The following is a 7,961-nucleotide window of genomic DNA, read 5'->3' as shown; positions in this document are numbered from 1 at the left end:
TTCTTTGTATTCCTTGAAAGTATGTCACATGTTTAGCAGCCCAAGTAGCTCTGTCACCCTGTTTCCCTATCTGTAAGAATCCCCAGAAGTCTGACAGCCTCTTTCATTTTGTCCCCTCCTTTGTTGCTCTCAAGGAAAGCTGGCAGCAATTTTGGTTGTATAACATTTTTCTCAAAAAAACATGTGGGTCTCCTATGTATGTCCAGAGAACCACTGATCTAGAAAGAGGAGAGAAGCTATAATCACGTTTCTATAAATAACTAAAAGAATCCATGGAGACTCCGTCCCTGGGTCTACAGTAAACATGCTGATCTGTATTAATGATGCTTGTTTATTGAGCACCTATCACACATACATAGGCATTGCGCTAACATTTTGCATTTGTTAGCTCATACAATACAACACCCCAGCGAGGGGGATATTATTCCATTTCCTAAGATAGAAGGTATGACGGAAGTTAACCAACTTGCTCTGGGTCAAAAGCAGGAAAGTGGCCCTGAGGTTTCACACCCGGCCTCTCCCGCACCAGACGCCTTCTACTCGCCATGCGGCGTCTCCGGGGCCACAGAAGCCACACCTTTGACCTCTCTCCTATTTGCTGACAGGGACTGAGCAGTCACCTTTCTCATTCTCTGATGCCCTGGGATGGAGTTCACCTGGGCCACATCCTGGACTTGCTCATCCTGGACTTCACGTAACTTCTACCAGTACCCTCCACACTGGTATTACTCATGACCCATTAGGGTGTCCTTCTCGGTTCAAGGATGGTGTTCCTGATGGGAAATACAGGTGCAGAGAAGAAAAGCAGCCTAATCCTAATGCAAATTAGGATTTGAAAATTTCTACTTCCACTTTTTCATTCATCAACCCTATTATAACAAATCTGAACTGTGAGCCCTTTTTATCTCCTTTTTACCTTTTCTGATTAACCCAAAAAGCCCTTTTGGTCATCTAATTAATATGCATTACAGAGAAAACTTGGTATAAGAAAAGCAACTTCATATATAGTGGGATTTGGTAGTTTTTTTCTATAATGGGTGGTAAAAATTGCACCAAAAAACTATGAAGCGATGAACGATGGATGTGGACAACAGGGGGTGAGGGTGAGGGCAGGATTGGGGGGATGAGAGGACATTGGGGGGGATAAGGACACATTTATAATATCTTAATAAAGGGGGGAAAAAACTATGAAGCGGCTACCAGAAATCATAAATATGTTAAATCTTGTTTAGCAATTGTAAAGTGGTTGGTATAATATTGTATGATTTCCTGTGTCAAAATTTGGGACTTGGGACTAGTAGAGGCAAAGATATGATCACAATCATCTGATATGAAAAAAAAGTTCAGCAATTCAAACAGTGAAGCTGGCACGGGGCCGAAAGGCGCAAGAAAAGGAGGAACTCGCCCTGAGGCTGCTGCGTGGGAGAGGGAATGCCACAGAGGTGGTAATCCTGGGGTTAGAACCTTCCGCCAGACGAGTGGGTAAAATAGCCATAACTAATCCATAGTTATAAATGTACTACTTAAAATTCAGCCAGATATAAGCCGAGTAGTAGTGAGAATACCAAGATACATTAGTGTTAATTAGGAATGACAGTACTTTTTAAAAAAATCTTTGCTATTTAATTTGATAAAAATTGTTTATCTTGGCTATTTAATTTGACAAATAAGTCATTGCTTGGCTTATTTGAAAAATTAACTGGATTTGTTATACCTTCTATTACAAAAATACTGATTTGAAGGTTTGACATAGCATCCATCAATTTAAAGTTTTTAGACATTATTCCTAATTCTAGATTCATCATCAAGAAACTGTATGACTCTAAATAATTCTTTAACTTTCCAGGAAGGTGTCAGGATATAGAGAATTGTTACTGAGTTTCTGATAGCAGTGCTCTTTTTTTTTTTGCTCATATATGCATATGTTCTATCTGAAAATGTGTATGTGTGCTCGCTACATAAATGTACATGACGCTACAGAAACTAATTCCATTCTCCCTAGTACAGCGGTTCTCAACCTGTGGGTCGCGACCCCTTTGGGGGTCGAACGACCCTTTCACAGGGGTCGCCTAAGACCATCGGAAAACACATATAATTACATATTGTTTTGTAATTAATCACTATGCTTTAATTATGTTCAAGTTGTAACAATGAAATTGGGGTCGCCACAACATGAGGAACTGTATTAAAGAGTCGCTACATTAGGAAGGTTGAGAACCACTGCCCTAGAAGAAGGCAGCAACCGACCACAAGCTGACTGTATTAGTCATTATCCATTAGGTTACGTTCAGTCATTCGGCCAGGACATTGACGTAGGTTTTAGGCCATGATTAGCAGCTTTACTTTATAGAAATTCATTAACCTAAAGTTCCCATGTGTAATCCTCAGCACACTCAGGAACACCAGAGCTCCTTAGGGGAACTATTTTTATATTCTGTGAGGCAGCCGAGCTCAAGGGATTGACTGACTCCCAGCTCTACCACCTACTGACCTCGAGCAACTAACTTTTGTGCCTCAGTTTCCTCATCTGCAAATTAGATAACACTTACCTCACATGTGAGGCTTAAACAGTCATTGTACATAAACTAGCCCAGTGCCTGCGAGGTGAAAGCCCTGGCATATCTGCAGGAGTCTGGAGGTTCTCCTGAAGGCGACGCGCAGAATGACAAACTCAGATTTTAATTGCACAAGCTATCACTATGGAGATAGCGTTGGCAAAGCTGCAGCTAATTGAGGGGGAGGAGGGATTATTTCAGCAAGACTTGAGTGAAGGAAACAAGAGGCAGCTGCAATAACCCAGGCAAGAACTGGTGCAGCTTGAGCTACGTGGCATGTGGTTCTGGGGCTGAGAAGTGAAAAATGCTGAGGAGATACTAAGTGGGATCCACAAACCTACGACTCGGCCGTGGGCGTGGAAGAAAGGACTCAGGCAGCACTCCCAGGCTCCAGGCTTGAGTTACCGTCTCTAAGGCAGGACATGAAAAGGATGAGTTCCGAAACCCCCAGCACCTGCCTACATCCCGAGGAAAGGAACTGCCTACATCCCGAGGAAAGGCGCGGGCTCGGCCCAGGAGGAGCCGGAGTGCAGGTGTGGACTCAGCCGTGGAGAGAGCAGCTGAAGCCAGGGAAGTAGATACAAGATCTGCTCATGTCCCTTTTTCAATAACCAGACAGTCCAAGCTCTTGTGAGCAACAGAGAGAAATCCTCCTGCACCCTGGAAGCTAATCGCCAAGTTTGCTGCAGATGGCGACTTTCAAAGGTAGAAACCGTTCTCTGAGTGATCTGGGTGAACACAAGAGCACGGGTCCCTGGTGCCGCATTCCCCATCACGTCTCAGAACTGCCACGGCTAAGCCCTGCCTGTAGCTCCTGGGGACTTAACTTCCCTGGGGAACTATTGTGGTTATTCAACGTGAAGACCTTGTAGGAAGAATCCCAGTTCTTTCTCTCTGGGGAGATGGGGAGAGCAAGCAACATGGAAGGAAACAGTCACTAAGGAGGAACCAGGAGAAATTAACTTTTAGCCAAATGTATGAACAATTCATGTAAAAAAAAAAAAAACCACACACACACACACACTGGCCAAATTATTACAAAAATTATACATGAGGGCAGTAGCGCTACCCTGGTGTGGCTCCTGTGCACCCCAATCTAGGTGAGGATGCACGACCCACGTCGGCTTGGCTGTCCCCAACACAGAAAACTGCATGTCATGGATGTGAATTTCTGCGTGTGGTGACTCAGTGCTGCTTCAGGCAGGGAGAGCACCAAGCTAGACATTAGAAATGGGGCCGAGCCCTGACTGGTTTGGCTCAGTGGATAGAGCATCGACCTGCGGACTGAAGGGTCCCAGGATTGATTCCGGTCAAGGGCATGTACCTTGGTTGCGGGCACATCCCCAGTGGGGAGTGTGCAGGAGGCAGCTGATCGATGTTTCTCTCTCATCAATGCTTCAATGCTTCTAACTCTCTATCCCTCTCCCTTCCTCTCTGTAAAAAATCAACTATATATATATATATATATATATATATATATATATATATATATGTGTATTTTTTTTTTAAATGTACTAAAAAAAAAAAAAGTGGAGCTGAAGCCCAGGCCTAATGAGGTGACCTCAACATGTCTTTGTAGAATGCAGATAATACCTAAGAATGTGTTTAATAAAACTGTGCTCTTAAAAGTTATCTTTTTAAAGAGCCTTATGAAACAATCTTCCTGCACTCAGGAATAACATCTTTTTTTGCCTCAGAATGCTCACCAGTCAACAATATGTTGGAAAAAGGTCTTGTTCCTCATCATAGAAATAGCCTCCCAGCTACTAAATCCTTCTGCAGCTTTACCTAAGTTACTGCATGGACTTGCTTGAAGTATCACAGTAACCCCAGTCACACTGTAGGATGTTACCCTCTTTTCACAGAAGGGGAAATTGAGGCTTATAAAGGCTAGGCGATCTGGCCAAGGTCATGCGACCAGTCTCTCTGACCCTAAAGTCTTAAGTTGCTTCAACGACTAGTTGTTTTCAGATCTAAAATTGTGTTCCAGAAAGAACTCCATTGAGGTAGGGAAGACAAAAATCAAACCGTGATCATCTTTCAGCGTCTCCACATCAGAGCTGGGCAGAGAGCAGCCCCTAGTTGTTTTCAGATCTAAAATTGTGTTCCGGAAAGAACTCCATTGAGGTAGGGAAGACAAAAATCAAACCATGATCATGACCAGTCTCTCTGACCCTAAAGTCTTAAGTTGCTTCAACGACTAGTTGTTTTCAGATCTAAAATTGTGTTCCAGAAAGAACTCCATTGAGGTAGGGAAGACAAAAATCAAACCGTGATCATCTTTCAGCGTCTCCACATCAGAGCTGGGCAGAGAGCAGCCCCTGAGCGGGACCGGGGGGGGGGGGGGGGCCAGCGCCTACCTCTTGTCCTGTTCCCTACAGTTTGCATTCATCATCTAAACCAGGACACACTTGCTACACGCCGATTCAGAACTAAGTCATGTACATCTTTAAACATTGAGCAACAGCAGATTTCAAAAGACACTTAAGATGTATTGCAAAATGTACAGCATTTATTCACATACAGACAAAAAGGCACAAATTCTACTAAATAGTTCAACAAAAAAATACAGCTGTCCTCAACTAGTTTTATAAATACTTTCAAAAAGGGGGTAGAAATAAATACAGGATTGGGCCATGTCATATAAAATAGTCATCTCTACATATACTTTGTTTAATTTCTGATTTGTAACTCTTCATGCACCTTTTTTTTTTTTTTCAATTTTAGCTGAATGGACACCAAGCTAGGCACATAGTGAAAAATCCTCTGTACAAGGTTACAAATGTAATGACAAGTTTGTCCATTTGAAAATAATTAAGATTTGTACACAACACATATAACCCTTCATCGAGATTTTGTGTTTATAACCTAACAAATGACATTCCAGGCAACTTTACAAAAGTTTAACTAGCCTACATTTTGACATAATACATTGATCATAATCAAAGATACTTCTTGGTCAGGGTGCACAAGGAAAGATAAAGCTTAAAAAAAAAGAAAGAAAGAAAAGAGCAAATGGTAGGTCCCACACTTAGAAGTGTACATGGGGGGCCAGGGTGGGGGGTGGGGGGCGGGTTGCTGCTGATGGTGGCCTCGCAGACATCCCAGCAGGACAGAAAACTGACCTACAAAGCTATCATTACACCGTAACCGTGCTCTAGCCATTTGCATTTCAAAGCAGAAATAAAAAGTGGGCTTTTTATATTTTGTGTGTCTTGTTTTCCTTGGGCTATTTTTTTTATTTTTTTGTCTTATGTTGTTTTTGTTGGTTTTTTTTGGTTCAGCATAACTTGAAACGTTTGAAAGCTTTTCAACCTAAATGTGGGGGGAAAACAGGTAAGGCATTATTTTTGCACAAAACTAGCATTCCTAATAGTGCAAATGAATCTGGTACCTCTTAAAACGGTGAGAGGTCATACGCTCACTAGAATTTAGGTTTTCTTTCTATGGCTTGACAAATCCATCTCCTCTAACTCTCACCAGAGCTGTCACTGTGGTCCAAAGTTTAGAGTCCACCTTCTGTGCTCAGCAAAAGGTTTCTGCTCCTATGCAAAAAATCTGACTTTTAAATTAGGCTATGAGTGAAAGTACAACTTGGATTTGTAAGAAACTTTTATCTGCAGCAACAGCTTATCTGGACAACAGTCTTTCAAAACGAGCCCCGTAGCTCAAAAATAGTCCATCTAAACCTGGGTCATCCTTTCCCCTCCCCTGAATTAGCTACTACAATGTATTCAAAAAGCTTAAGACTTGGTCTGAAAATGTCATACATACAATGGGGATGCATCCGATCTACTATTTGATCATCTGACAAAACTTGCATAGCAAGATGGAATTCAATAAGCCTTGTTTGTTGTTGACAATCCTCTGGAAGACTTGAAAGTTAACCGCAGGACTCAAACCATTATTCATCGAGTATCAGAATGTCCCTGCCACATGGAAGCAGACGTGTAAATGAATCAGGAATCTGAATACTGATACCAGCAAACTAAGGGGCAATTTAGGGGAAGCTGGGCTTGTTCCAAGTGCCCATAATTCTAAGTCTCATTGCTATTTAAACCTTCCTTCTCTTAAGTTTGATGCACAACTACATTGAATTCCAAAGAAAATGAACAGGACCTTAACACTATTGTCTTAACACATATGCACTGCAGCCAGTGCAGAAACAGAACAGTGTACTCAAATTAATGCTAAATTTATTATTGCTGATAACTTACGAGTTATTGCCATTTGCAATTAGAAAGTCCCAGTTACCAATCAGAGCCTAGAACTGACTCCAGAAAACCTACTACACTTAAAACTCTTTCCTGTAGAAATTGGTCAATGGTAAGAGGTTATCGCAACTTATTGCCTTTCTATTTTTTCTAAAATATAGCCTATTTCACGTGTGATTTTTTTTGTTTGGGGTTTGGGGTTTTTTTGTGTGTTTTTTTCTTTTCCTTCTTTCCTTGTTCTTAAGGAATCTGTTCCGGTTGGGGACCCTGGGAAGTGTGAGTCAGCCGAGTCTGGAAGTTCCTTGCTTGACCGTGAATGACTACTGTATTGTTGGAGGCCAGCTGACCAGGGATTGCCAATGGCTAGGGAACCCCGCCCCCGCTGGCCCACAGGCAGCAGTTAGGGAAGAGGGTGTCAAGAGGACTGGTCAGTGGGGCCTCAGCTGCCCTCTCTCACAGACTTCCCAGTGACCTCGCTCTGCGCCGGTCCTCCCCCCTCCCCCTCCCAGGGCTGCAGGCTGAGGAGCCACATTCCCTTACATTCCAGCTGCCCCCGCTTCAGGTCCTCCAGGGGTGACCGTCAACGCTTCTCTCCTCCCACTGGGACATTACACACAAGTCCCCTCGAGTTCCTCAGGCCGCGGAGCTGCTGCCTACAGACTGCAATGCAACAAGAACAGCCTGGGGCCCACGGTGAACATGGTTTCAAACCCACCACCGTCCTGGAAAGTCAGTCAGGGGCTAGTAAACGGTACGTGAGGGTGTCTAGAACCATATCTGGTTCCGTGTATTCGGGGAACCAAGAGTTTGTGCTTTGGGAAGAATAAAAACTCACGAGGCTTCCGTAAGCCTCTCCCTCTTCAGAAACGCACCTCATTCATTCTTAGTGTTTAATTCCGCTTCTGTAGTGCGGTCACAGCCTACTCTTGTGTTTCCTCAACAAGTTGCAAATAACACACACTTCTCACGATGTATAAATGACTGAGAAAAATCCATCCTAAGACTAGTAATTGTGTGTCTCGATCAAGGAACTTGAGGGTCCGGCGCGGAGGTGGGTAAGCAACAATCCAGATACAAAAGATGTCCTCGCTATAAATCTGACCCTCCGAGCCAACAACTACTCTAGGGAAGTCTTACTTCTCCAGCGCTCCATGCCGAGACCACACTTACAGGAAGGGAGAATGCGTTGCTT

The 7,961-nt window shown here is 43.2% G+C and overlaps 1 long non-coding RNA gene across 1 annotated transcript; it reads right to left on the bottom strand.

The window, feature by feature from the left end:
- Nucleotides 1-5,045: 5,045 nt before the first annotated feature.
- LOC111826171 lies at nt 5,046-7,789 on the bottom strand. Its single transcript, XR_002829436.1, has 2 exons — nt 7,642-7,789; nt 5,046-5,870 (listed from the first exon to the last, which is right to left on the bottom strand). It is a non-coding gene; the product is annotated as an uncharacterized LOC111826171 (long non-coding RNA).
- Between the last annotated feature and the right edge of the window lie 172 nt (nt 7,790-7,961).

The sequence above is a fragment of the Myotis lucifugus genome, unplaced genomic scaffold (assembly GCF_000147115.1).
Source record: "Myotis lucifugus unplaced genomic scaffold, Myoluc2.0 scaffold_1, whole genome shotgun sequence".
Taxonomy (NCBI): Eukaryota; Metazoa; Chordata; class Mammalia; order Chiroptera; family Vespertilionidae; genus Myotis; species Myotis lucifugus.
This window is presented reverse-complemented; position numbering and strand designations above follow the sequence as displayed.